The sequence below is a fragment of the Helianthus annuus genome, chromosome 14 (genome assembly GCF_002127325.2).
Source record: "Helianthus annuus cultivar XRQ/B chromosome 14, HanXRQr2.0-SUNRISE, whole genome shotgun sequence".
Classification (NCBI taxonomy): domain Eukaryota; kingdom Viridiplantae; phylum Streptophyta; class Magnoliopsida; order Asterales; family Asteraceae; genus Helianthus; species Helianthus annuus.
Genome location: NC_035446.2, coordinates 49,457,540 through 49,471,784, shown reverse-complemented (window position 1 = coordinate 49,471,784; position 14,245 = coordinate 49,457,540). Strand labels below are relative to the sequence as shown.

General features: G+C 37.5%; 1 pseudogene; it reads left to right on the top strand.

Annotated features, from left to right (window-relative positions):
* The first annotated feature begins 6,374 nt into the window (after positions 1-6,374).
* On the top strand, positions 6,375-12,449 carry LOC110908355 (annotated as a pseudogene).
* The last annotated feature ends 1,796 nt before the right edge of the window (positions 12,450-14,245 follow it).

Below are 14,245 nucleotides of genomic sequence, written 5' to 3'. Positions count from 1 at the left end.
AAAAAATGGGGAACGGTGGGGAACCGACTCAAACGAACTCCGATTGGACTCATTCCAGCGGCATTGGAACCGGCTCGTCGAACCCTAACTAGGATCTCTTAACCCTAAACCCTAAATCATAACCCCTAAACCGTAAATATATTAGGGTTTGGCCTTTAGGGTTTAGCTTTAGGGTTTAGGGTTTAGCTTTAGATTTAGCCTTTAGAGTTTAGCTTTTAGGGTTTATAGTTTAGATTTTACGGTTTAGCTTAGGTTTTAGCCTTATTTTTTTAGCTTTAGGGTTTAGAGTTTAGGAGTTAGGATTTAGGGTTTAAGGTTAAGAGATCCTAGTTAGGGTTCGACGAGCCGGTTCCAACGTCGCTGGAATGAGTCCAATCGAAGTTCGTTTTAGTCGGTTCCCCGTTGTTCCCCACTTTTTTAGTGTTCCCCAATGAACCTTCCCCTATATATATATATATATATATATATATATATATATATATATATATATATATATATATATATATATATATGGGAAGGTTCATTGGGGAACACTAAATGAGAAAACTAGAAAATTACATCTAAAAAATCACTAGAAAATTACATGTAAATGAGAAAACTAGAAAATTAACTAAAAAAGCCTATAAAAAGCTAAAAAACATACCAAAAACTTTTTTTTTTAATTTTTTATAAAAAAATCGCTATTTTTTATATATAAAAAATTTTCAAAAAAAAAATTGTGTACTGCACATGTGCACTATATGTGTACTACACATGTGCACTATATCCGTAATATAGTGCACATGTGCAATACAACAAAAAAATTTTATTTTTATTATTTTTTTTTTGAAAATTTTTTTCCATGCATAAAAACTAGCGATTTTTTTATAAAAATTTGTAAAAAAAATTGGTATGTTTTTTACGCTTTTTTAGTTAGTTTTTTTGGTTTTCTCATTTAAACTAGTTTTCTCATTATCCGTCCCCTATATATATATATATAGGGTGAGGATCATTTCAGAACCCTAAATATTTACAGAACTTGCAGAACTCCTAATAAACAATCTTTTTATTTATATATTTTTATATTTAGGATAATTTTATCATTTATTATATGTAGTTGTATCATTACATACATCAGAAGAGTAATTTTATCATTTTTTATATGAATTTTCTAATTACATATATGTAAACTAGTATTTTTACATATATGTAATAAACTATTACACTTATATATAATTTGAGTATTATACATATATAAACTACTTTTAACATGTATGTAATCATAAAAATACATATAATAAGTTATAAAAGTGCCCTAAACATAAAAATATATTTATAAAATGATTGCTTATTAGAAGTTCTGAAAGTTCTGTAATTATTTAGAGTTCTGAAATGAACCCAACCTTATATGAGCCAACGGAAACCAGGAGGGAATGAGCCTTTTTCTTTAATCCAATAAATAAATGAAACTATGAAAAAGTTAATAAAAACAATGAAAACACTATTTTGGTAAATAGTTTTTAGAGAACACTAAAATGGTAAATAGTTTTTCCTTAAACACCACTTTAGGAAAAAACTCCAGTTTGAATATTTAATTAATTATTTATGCTTCTTATTCATTATTAAATTTATTCAGGAATATGCCTATAATGACCTGTTCGGAGACTTGTAAAAAAGAAAATAAGACTTACAGAAAAAAACTTATAAAAAAAAGAAAAATTTTGATGATATAAAAAATACAAACTTACGCTAGGTTCTGAAGAAAATAAGATATTGTGCTATGTAAATAAATAACAAAATTATTAAATTAGATTTTAGTTAGGGTAAATTACAGTTTTCGTCCTTTATGTTTATAGCGGGTTACAATGGATAGCCTTTAACTTTAATAATTACAGCCACAATCCTCTATTTGGAAAACTCATTACACCTTAGGTCCTTTAACACTAACCAGATTAAATTGTAATGTTAAATGGGATCATGTGCACTCCATGTGTGGGCAAAAAAGTCATTTAATATATAAAATAAAAAAGAATTTCAAATTTAAAAATAAACTTATATAATAATCTCTATAAACTCCTTCCTTTCTATTCATCTCTCTTCCACTCCCTCCAGTACTCTCTCTCTACATCTTTCTTCTTCTACAACTATCATCAAGCCACCACCACCTAAACCACCGCCCAACATTGTCAACCACTGGCATCATCACCATCAGTACATGACCATTGTAATCAACAGTGTGAAAATCAGAATCAAGATTACAACATTAGTGTTAACTCAGAATCATAGATCTGAACAAAAAATCAAAATTGTTTTTCAAGTTGTTCTTTGTAATCATCTTCTTCATCAATCCTGCAAAAGCAGACACACGTTGAGTGCGTGTGAGAGAGAGTTTGTCAAATAGAGAAACAGGTTGGTGAACTGCCTTCCGATCTAAGATTCCATCAAAGTAAACTGATCTTTTTAGACAAACCGATCTGGGAGTAAAACTGTGATTCCAAGCGAACCTACCTGGTTATTTCCATTTCCCATGAATTTTCGAGTTGTATTTATGGACTTGTGGTTTAATTAGAGAAATCGACAATGGGAGCGGCTGTAATTTTAGAGTTAAAGTTGTTTTGTTGCGTGAAAGATAAACAAAGAGGATTTTGAATTGTCTGGCTGATACAAGTTTGGAATTTAATTTTAAGGGTAGTGGTAGATGATGGTGATAGAGGTAGTGGTAGTGGTAGACTGGTAGGTGGTGGTGGCTAGGAGAACGAGGGGTGATGGTTTCTAGTTTGGATCTGATAGTGGTGGCCGGTGGGTTCATGTGAGGTGGTTGTCGAGAGAAAGGGTAGGTTGGTGATGGGAACATTGTAGTGGGTTCAGGTGGTGATGGTGGTGGTAGAGGTTGGTTGGAGAGAGATGAAGAGGAGAGATTTTAGGGTTAGTGTTGATGAATTGGGGAAGATGATGTTTATTTATTAATGAACATATTAAATAAAAATATAAAATGACCAGAATACACTTAGGTGGATAGACATAACTGAAAGTTTTAACTTGGTTACTGTTAAAGGACGAAAGGTGTAATGTGTTTTCCAAATAAAGGATTATGCCTGTAATTATTGAAGTTAAAGGTTATTCATTACAACCCGCTATAAACATAAAAGACGAAAAGTGTAATTTACCCTTTTATTTAATAAGACTAGAAGAAGAGACACAACCAGTTACTTATCAAAAATTGTTTTAAATTTTACTGTTAATTAACTTTCTTAGTTTTGATAAAAAAAAACTTATAAAAAATTGTTTTAAATTTTACTGTTAATTAACTTTCTTAGTTTTGATAAAAAAAAACATTTTACTTTTGAAAATGAATTATACTGTTAATTAACTTTCCATTTTTATAACTTGCGACATCAGTCTTAACAAAAATGATATTTTGAGAAAAAATATGTTTTATAAATTTTGAACTTAGTAGTGATAAATAAAAAAATGTAAAAAAAGAGTTGGGTTATGTAATAATTAATTGGAAAGTTAATAATTATGATGGATAAAGTGTAGTAGGATTTTTTCGTTTTTGAAAGGAAAACTTCATAAAAAACACACGAACGCCCGAAGACCGGGCGAACAAGCACAACCACACTACATAATTACAAACTTACACCAATCTAACCAAGAACACTCACTATACTTCCATCTATACTTAAACCAAAGAAACCCGAGAGATCTGATGTCACCGAAAACATCCTCAATTTTCGGAGCCTTTCCCGTGAAGACGACCTCGTTCCTAGCTTTCCAAACCCGCCAGCACAGAATGTGAACCACTCCGTGATAAGCCTCCTTCATATTCCCTACAAGCGCGCAGCCTGAATGTGCTTCCACGATATCACGAAACGAGAAAGCAACCAAGAAGGGGGTCCTGCACCAACTACTGATCTTAGACCAAAGAGTCGTCACGAAACTGCATGCCGTGAAGAGATGATCTACTGTCTCTTCAACCGAAGAACACAACGGGCAGGAAGAATCTTGAATGGGGATATTCCTTTTACTTAGCTCTACTTTCTTCGGAAGCCTATCCAATTCGGCTCTCCAAGAAAACAGGTTGCACTTTAAAGGGATCCAACTACACCACTCCCACACATATCTGGAACTGAAATCGGAATTACTATCCATCAGGGACACTGAACTCGCCATCCATCTGTCCCAACCAAACCCACTTATCCCTTTTGTCCGATAAAGAAACACCCGTAAGCATACCACACAAACTGGCCCATTCCGCCATTTCGACATCGCTATTAGGAACCGACCTCCAATTCCATGCCGCTCCCGGGTTAGTCACCGGCCTAACAATCCGATCCTTAACCTTACATCTTTTGTCCATTTCCAGCCAGAAAAGGTTCGGGAAGCAAGACTTTAATGGCTCTTTTTGAATAAACGGATCGAGCCAGAAGCGGATATCCGTACCATCCCCCATCATTTAGAACCCCCAAAATCCTATACCTTTCATTTAAATAGACTTTCAAATGGAGAAATTCCAAAGGCTAGATAGATCTCACTACTTCTTATATCCACTTATCTTTCAGGAGTATATTTATGTACTTGCCAGGATCTATAGGATAACTTCCATCTTGAAAGGTATTTGGCGCTTTTATAAGATATCCACGAGTCTTCTCTATTTGTAATCCAATAACCAACTAGGTTGTATAAATCCTTTGCTTAGTAATTCATCTAATTGCTTTTTCAATTCTAGCATTTCGGTAGGTGCTAATCGATAAGGTGCCTTAGCTATTGGTGTAGTACCTGACGGAAGCAGTGGCGGAACTAGTCCAAAAAGTTAGGGGTATCCTAATTTTTTTTGGATCCGGGGTATCCTTTATATAACAGAAACGGAGTTGAGGGGTATTTTTACACTATAGAAATGGAGTTAAGGGGTATTTTTACACTACGGAGACGGGGTTGAGGGGTAGCCCGTGCTACCCCTATTAACACTATAAGTCTGCCACTGAACGGAAGGAAATCAAAAGAATTCCTATGGTTGTGTAAAGAAGAAATCACCTTAACCCAAAGACTATCCTTTTCCACTTTGAATCTCCAAGCCCATTTGAGGAGAAGAGCTTTATTAATAGAGCTTAATTTTCTCAAACCAAGGCCACCCACATTAACCGGGGATGCCACCCGATCCCATCTGACCCAATGCATCTTATCCCCATTAGCACTACCTCCCCATAAGAACTTGTGAATAAGGGACTCAAGCTTATTAATCACACCCATTGGCGACTTATAAAGAGCAAAGTAGTAACTCGTGAGGCTTTCGAGAACATACCTTATTAAAGTGACTCTCCCCCTATAGATAACGTAGCGGCCTTCCACAGCGACAATCTAGCTTCAAACACCTCGAAAACCGCTCTCCAATTAGCTATTCGATTCATATTTGCACCGACCGCGATGCCAAGGTAATTAAACGGATGCGGTAAGGTGTAGTAGAGTAAGGTATAAATAGCAATACCCTAATGCAAGTCATCCCTATGTCGTAGGAGCACTTTATTTTAATGAAGTTTATGATGAAAGTCAACTCTTTGTGGATGCTGGTTAAATTTTTTCTTTGGTTATTTTACTCAGTGTTGTAAAATTTGCAACTAGTCGCGACTAGTTTGCAAGTAATCGCTAGTCGGCCAGTAACTGAGTAATTTTTTGTTAATTAGTCCATCAATCGCTAGTCAGGCCTAGCCGGACCTAGTCGGTCAGGCCCAAAATCGGTGATTCCGGCAAAAAGCTTGTATATTCTGGCCAAAACCTCTAAATTCCGGCCATTTTCCAACAAAACCATGTGAAATCTAACAATTAATCTTGTATACTTAAATAATGAGCTGAGTAAGAGTTAAAACCTGGCTACTTAAAATATTTACCTATAAAAATGTGTTTATGTATACATAAAACTGAAAATTACATAAAAAACCCGATCCGATTAATCTCGATAATCGCTAGTCACCACCTCACCGGCCGACTAGCGATTAGCGAGTTCTCCAACCTTGATTTTACTAGCGAAATAGCTCACACCAAGGGCCTAGATGTATCATAAGGTTTTTCAAAAGTAATATGCTTTATTTGGAAAATATGGGTGAAAACACTGTCGGGGAGCATCAACAAGCGTTCGAGCTTGTCGGAGGATTCGTTCCATCAAGTGCTTTGATGAAAGAACATGCATAGGTCATATTTACATATTGATTATTTACCAACTTAAAGGAAAAGGGGGTCAAAATGATTGTATAAACCAACCTGGCCCGTATTATTAATATATTGTTCGCCGCTAAGAAACCGCCAGTCAAAACCACGTTCAAGTAGATCTTGACCGTAATAATTCAGGCGGTTACCTCCAAGATTTAATCTCATCCATTCAAACCCCAAAAAAATGGCAGTTTTTTTTCAACGCCAGTTGAAGTTTCCTGTGTTTTCTGCATGTTTTTCGCTATGTGGGTACGCTCCCTCAACCGTTTCCTCTAAAATTATCAATATAAACTCCTTCACATTCACTTTCAAATCCTCTTCTTTCTCTCTCTAAAATTTCTCTGATTTCGATTGCTGGTTATAATGGATACAATCACAAATCCAAATCAATAAACCCAGATCAACAAGATGAAACATATCAATTCAATTGCGGCGTTTCTAGAAGTGATTATCATGTCGTTGCTGATGAATCTCAACCTCAGCCAATCAACCGATACTGCTTCCCACTTGACTTCGCTGCTTCTTCACATGAGGAAACCCTAGAAGCGAAATCTCAACCTCAGGTACTGTCAGTTTCGTATTTTTTGGTAACTTCGCTTTAGAATTTAGGGTTCGCAATTTCACATACAACTCTTGGCGGGGTAAAATCCGGAGGGCTCGTGGTGGAAATTGATAGTTTCTACCATTGAAGCAACCGTGAATTTGCAGCCATGGCGTTCACCATGGTCACCACTCAGTTCACTTCTGTGAATATCTATTCAAACTGCCAACCTGGTGTTTGATTAATTGCTTCCCATTTTATATGTGTTATTTCATATATTGTGTTTTGAAGTTCAAGTTGATTTTGTGTTTATTTCAAATTCAGGGTCAAAGCTGCCTCTGAAACAGGTCAAAATTGTCTAAGAAATTGGCTGCCTATCAGGTGTTTGATCAATTTCATTGTGTTTTATTAATAGTATTTCATTGTGTTTTTTGAATAGCATTTCATTGTGTTTTTTAATACCATTTTGGGAATTGTTGGATCCTATATTATAACCATCAACTTCAATATCTTGGTACTACATGAACTAATATTGTGTTTTTATTATTCATCTCATGTGTGTAGTATGGAGCAACAAGGGTGGATACTGATCTTGCTGGCTAACGGTTCTGGGAGCGAAAAGGAGATCAAAAGGCCATCGTATGGCTTCATTATAGTACATGGGTAAGTTAAATCTCCTTCTAATTATGTTTGGAATTCATTAATCTTAATTCTGCATATAGGGTTCTTGGTAATTAGACTTGCCGATTCGTTTGTTTGAGTAATAAATGGTGATGTTTTCTGATTGACATCCTGATTATCAGGAAATTTGAGATGAATCTGATTGATGAACAAAATCTCAGTTTACAGCAATTTGTAGAATCCTTAACCCTCTGTTTTCTTGATGTGGACTGTAAAAAAAATCACAAATCCGGGTTAGTTTTGTTGAGTATTCTTGATTTGTGTTGTCAAAATAGTCACAATTAATTTTGTTAATTTACTGTTTTAATAAATTTCTTGATGTGGGTTCGTTGCAGATTGAGAATAAAGTTCACGATTACATGAAGTCACAAGCCAAATTCGAAGACAAGATGTGGGCGATTCTGAATGTCTGGCTGATTGAAGATCAGTGGTTTAGATGGCAGTGGATGGAGATGTTATTAGGAATCAGTGGATCATGGATCCATCAACAGTGGATGAACAACAGAGGTTGTTAATAACAGTGGATTAGCAGCAGAGGTGGTTAGCTAACAGTGGATCAGCAACAGAGGTTATTAGTTAACAGGGGTTAGCAATAGAGGTTGTAGATGATCAGTGGTTTAGATGGCAGTAGGTAAATGATTAGAGGTTGTGAGTGATACGGGTAAATGATCAGTGGTTTAGATGGCAGTGGATGGAGATATTGTTAGGAATCAGTGGATCCATCAACAGTGGATGAACAACAGAGGTTGTTAATAACAGTGGATTAGCAGCAGAGGTGGTTAGCTAACAGTGGATCAGCAACAGAGGTTGTTAGTTAACAGGGGTTAGCAACAGAGGTTGTAGATGATCAGTGGTTTAGATGGCAGTAGGTAAATGATCAGCGGTTGTGAGTGATACGGGTAAATGATCAGTAGTTTAGATGGCAGTGGATGGAGATGTTGTTAGGAATCAGTGGATCCATCAACAGTGGATGAACAACAGAGGTTGTTAATAACAGTAGATTAGCAGCAGAGGTGGTTAGCTAACAGTGGATCAGCAACAGAGGTTGTTAGTTAACAGGGGTTAGCAACAGAGGATCAGCAAGTTGAAGGTCTGAAAGTAGGAGATGAAGTATTTGGAAATATAAGCGAGAAAGCAATCGATGGGCTGAAACTGTCGGACATGTGTGTGCGCAGTTCATGGTCCCATACAACTACACGGATTTCATCCATGGTTTAACTTATCTAGTCAAGAACCGGTTCATACCAATGAGCCATGTAAACGATACGGTTAAGAGGATTCTAAGGGTCAAGTTCACCATGGGCCTGTTTGAGAAACTGTTGGCTGATTACAGCATGGCTAAGTACCTTGGAAGCCAGGTAAACTAACTCATTTAACCTTTTTATGATAGAATCTATTGGGTGATGAAACTTGATTGCTGTTAGGGGACATTTTCACTTATCTTTATTTAATTTGTCAATTCAAATATGAACAGGAACACAGAGATCTGGCAAGGGAAGCTGTGAGGAAAACGCTTGTATTATTGAAAAACGGTAAATCTTTAAAGACGCCACTGTTACCACTTCCTAAGCAGGCGTCGAAGATACTGGTTGCAGGATCTCATGCTAATAATATCGGCTATCAATGTGGTGGATGGACAATCGAGTGGCAAGGGCTTTGAGGAGATATTACTGATGGTATAATTACAATCTAGAAGAATTCAAATGGCCTTGATCTTTTCTCTTCCTATAATCTTGAAATAAACCCATGTGATCTTGCATCTTGCAGGCACAACAATCTTATCTGCTGTGAAAAAAACCGTTGACCCAAAAACTCAAGTGATCTTCAATGAGAACCCGAGCGATAGTTTTGTCAAGTCTAACAAAAATTGACTACGCGATTGTCGTGGTGGGTGAGCACCCGTACGCTGAGACATTTGGAGACAGCAAGAATCTGACAATCCTAGAGCCTGGACCAAGCACGATCAACAACGTCTGCGGCTCAGTGAAATGTGTGGTGGTCATGATCAGTGGCCGGCCTGTACTGATTCAACCTTATCTTAAAACCATAGATGCCCTTGTGGCTGCTTGGCTTCCGGGATCCGAGGGTCAAGGTGTCATGGATATCCTATTTGGTGACTATGGGTTTACGGGTAAGCTTGCGCGTACTTGGTTCAAGTCTGTTGATCTCGATGAATGTTGGTGACGCACATATGATCCATTGTACCTGTTTGGATTCGGGCACACAACAAAGCCTAGGAAGAATTAGTGAAGCTGATGAGTGTGTTGGATGTTAAGTATTTTTTTTTTGTGGGAATTTGATCTATGCACATTAATTTTTCAGCAACAACTCTTGTCTTAATGTTGTGTGAATAAAGTAATTAAATCAGTGGTTTTCCATGGCAATTATTTTTTATTATAAGTCTGAGTTTTTAATAGATTTGAAATCCAATATTAGTGATAAAACTTATCCACAAGGCCCAGTCTGATGGCAAGGATGACCCCTGCTGGTTCAATTGAAGATGATGATTAAAAAGGGGAAGGAATGGAGGAGTTGATTCCGTCTGAGACGTCATGTAGAAGAAAATCGAATCGTTCTTAGGTTCCTCCGGCGAGTTCAAGGGTAAGTATATTCTGAAACTGTTATTTTTCTTTTGATTCCTTTCTGTTGTTTCCAATTAACGTCGTTTAACCTTCCAGTCACCGGAACCATCACAGTTGCCATTGATTCCGACACCGGTTCCGGATATTGATGTTGTTTTTCAACTTTTCTTGCGACGGAATTTGATCAGCGAATGAAAGAAGAGCGTCGTTCTTCAACTGATCGGCTTTATGGAAGCTTCGACGGAAATGTGTTTGGATCGTTTAGCAGTCTCGGAGACGACGTCGGTGATTCTGAGTTTCAATTTGTCTTTAGATCTACCCTAATTTCTTCATTATTCACAGGTTAGTCTCTAATTTCTTTGTTTTATTCATAATTTTGTGTTTGATTTAAGTTTATTAGTTAACACTTTATGTCGTTTTTTTTATTACAGATATGACACAATTACCAGATGATATGTTTAGTAATCCACAAAACACGCAACCTTTTGGATCTTTGGACGTCATCATGCCTTGGTGATATTTCATTTTTATTTTATTTTTTTAATTTTTGTTGTTGTTTCTTTTTAATTGAATTTAATACGTGATGTTTATTATGAATGAATTGACTTGAATTCCCCAATTTTTTTTGAATTTGTAGGTATTGTTGTGATTACTGCGAGATACTTACTTGACGCATGATTATGTAAGTCATTCGTTAACCGCTTTTTATATTTATCTTTAGATACTGTTATTGGTTCTATTGCAATTTTTTGATAACCTTGTATTTAATATATCTATTGTTTTAGCTATTTATGACACAGATTTAGTGTGTGATTTCAGGTTATACTGATGGAAGTGCCACCGTAATGTTAATCAATTGTTTCCACATTGCTACTGGTGCTGAAGCGACAAGGTATATATAACAATGGAATAATATATCCATCAACTGCTTCTTGAAGTTCGCTAGATTATGATTTACGTAATCGAAGTATTTTATTAATGTGATCATATCTTCTTCTACGGGAAACAAGGTAAGGTGTCTCAGGAAGTTTTTGAGCTTAAGTTTAATATGGAGTTGGTTTAAATGTTTCTTTGGTGGTATTGGGAAAACATGTGGATTCAATCAAATTCCAAGTCTCGGTTTGACCCTGTACACGAATACATATGTTTGTTAATTTAGATATTTGTCTTGTGAAGTAGTCATAATGGTCGTACCTTAAACTGAACATGAGGCAAATTCTATTCTGCAGGTTTTACTTTGACTTTAGTAGTTCAACTCTACTTTTGTTAGTTGTGGTCTTATCTGCCCGCACATAATCAACTACTCAGTCCTTTTTGGAGTCATTATTAATTTTTTTATCACATTATGTGTTTATTGTCCTGTCGCTTATAATTAACAGAGGCATGTGTCACCTATGTGCAGATTTATGCAGCTGCATCAATTTCTAGCAATGGTCAACACATATACATTTTTATCCACACCCCAACTCTCTATGCCATGTACATTATGAGTAAGATGCCACCCACCTTTTCTGTTCTCGTCAAAGCTAAACTTTTGACCCATGCCAGCCATTGGCGAATCGCTTCTGGTGTCTTTTTGTGCGGGAAATTAACAAGTTCTACAAAGTTGCAGACTGATTAAAGATTGGGGTGTCAGGCGTTGTATGGAATTGGGAATGGAAGCACGGGTTGGGAGGTGTGAACGAGGCCGCGGAACTGCAGCAGCCGGTGAACTTGGTGGGCCAGACAGGTCTGTCAAGTGGGGTTGATAAATGGGTATGGAAGCTCGGTGGGGATGGACTTTTTACTATGCACAACCTTAAAAGGGCCCTGTAGGAGGTTCGTTACTGTGTACCAGATCGTGTAACTCGATGGAATAGCTGGGTCCCAAAGAAGGTCGGAATTGTGGTTTGGCGATCTGAACTTGACCGACTTCCGACGAGGTGCACGTTGGTTAGAAGGCAGATTAATGTACTGACGGACCTGTGTCCTGCGTGTGGGGAGTATCCAGAGTCGGTTGAATATGTGTTTGTTTCCTTTGGTTTCGCTCAAGCGGTTTGGTCAGTAATCGGTCAATGGTGTAATCACTCATCGATTTATGCCTTTGGAATAAAAGATCTCATTGATTTAGATGTGATTATGCCTGGGTCTGCAAAGTTTAAAAAGGCATTACACGCAGTGGTCTCAACAACCGTTTGGAGTATTTGGAAGCGTCAGAATTATAGAGTGTTCTATCAAGTTACATGTGGGTCAAGAACCGATGGAAACATATGGGGCTTGAATGGGAGGTCTATAATGGGTTTAAATTGGATAAGGTGGGATGGTAATAATTTGGTGTAGCCTCTGACCTGTATGTGGTAGCAGTTTCCCTTTTTTTTGTTTCCTGTATGTATGTGACCAGTCCTGCTGGTCCTCTTTTGTTTGAAATAAAATTTATTTGTTGGATGTTCAAAAAACAATGATAGCTTGAGTTATTATTTTCTTAATGTTGTCTTTGATTGTTGAAATTATTGGTATTTTTTTGCTTGGTATTTGAAGGTATATGTACAGTGGCCCTCGTATTTTTAATATTTACAATGAAATCTTTATTTCCAAATGCAACCATAATTCACACTCGATGCTTTAGTCCATCACTCAAATCTCATATAGTTTTATTGGATAATAATCCTAAAAAGTAAATGATCAAATGCAGCCATGGCTCACACATTTTGGTTGGTTTATAGGGTTGCATGGTATGGGGTCCGTCCCCCCTCCGTCCCGGTTCGGCGCTGCATGCTACACCATTCCCCCCAGCGGCGTCGTCTCCGTCTGCTTGGCGACGTTTGAGCCGGGCCACAAAATGACAAAACTCCACCTTTTTAGCTGAAGTTACAATTGCAAAGTAAAAAAAAAAATTTAATTGCCATAAATATTTTCAAACGGCTAGAATTCAAACCAACCCAAAATCCTTTTAACTTTTTATATAAAATCAACCTTTTTACCCCAATTTTAACCCACTACAACCTCATCTCTCTCTCAACTTTTTTTTAAAACTTTCTACTTTTTTATAAAACATTCTTCTACAATAGATCCATACAACCCGAACAACCCGAACAAACCGAACAACCCGAATCCAATATCCAAACCCGAATGTTTTTTCGGTGCCCGGGTACTATCCTACAATGGATCCGAACCCTTTCGCGCAATTTTCCGCCGACGCTTTTGCGGGTTTCCAACATTCTCCTAACGTTTTTCCGAGTACGCAACAAAAGCGTTACAAAACTTGATGATGCGAAACCCGTTTAACATGTAACCCGTTCAAGCTTCTCAACCACCCCAACCCGTGCAAACTTCTCAACCACTAGAACCCGATGAAGACGACGTTGAAGTCGTCCTAGAGACGCAACCGCAAACCTCCAAACGAAAAAAAGGAAAGCAAGTTGCGGTTGACCAAAATCAACCTTCGAAACCAAAGCCAAAATAGTGGACGCCGCTCGAGGAGGAAGCCTTAGCGAAGGCGTATATTAGCTCATCCACACACCCTGTTAATGGTATGTAAAGTTAACATTTTTTTAGTATATACTTTTTCATATTAATTTTTAAATTTTTTTTAATATATACTTTTGTTAAACATAGGTAACAACCAAACCGACGAGGGGTTTTGGAAAGAGGTATTATCAAAGTTCCTTGAGATAATGGAACAGGGACCATATTAAGATCTCGACTTGATATCTTCGAAGTGGCGAAAGATGAATACGGTCGTGAACCGGTTTTCAGAGGAATATAATAAATTATATACAAGTGGGTGTCGTATTGGGATGAGCGACGAGGATGTCTTCAAATCGGAAATGGATAAATACAAGACGAACCATAGAGTCGCTTTCCCACACATTCGGGCTTGGGAAGTTTTACGAACGGCCAAAAAGTGGGCACCGGTTCCGAATGAGGTTGAGATGGAAAAACGACAAACAACCTCGGAGACCGGTAGTTTTAGTGCCGGCGGCTCGGACGTAAGATGTCAAGTTAATTTAAACGACGACGACGAATTTGACGAAGAAGAGTAGGCCGTACAAGAGGAGGAACGTCCCCGGGCCGGGACAAATCAAAAAAGGAGGCGGCTACAAAGAAAAAAAATCGAAAAGGGGGGCGATTTGAAGATGGAGGCGTTTATGGCCCAATTCAAAGCTTACACGGAGGTCACGGCCCAAAAGGCGAAGGTGAAGGAATGAGCGATCGAAGAAAGGGTACGCGTGGCGGGAGAAAAGGTACGAGTGGCAGGAGAAAAGGTACGCGTTGCCGA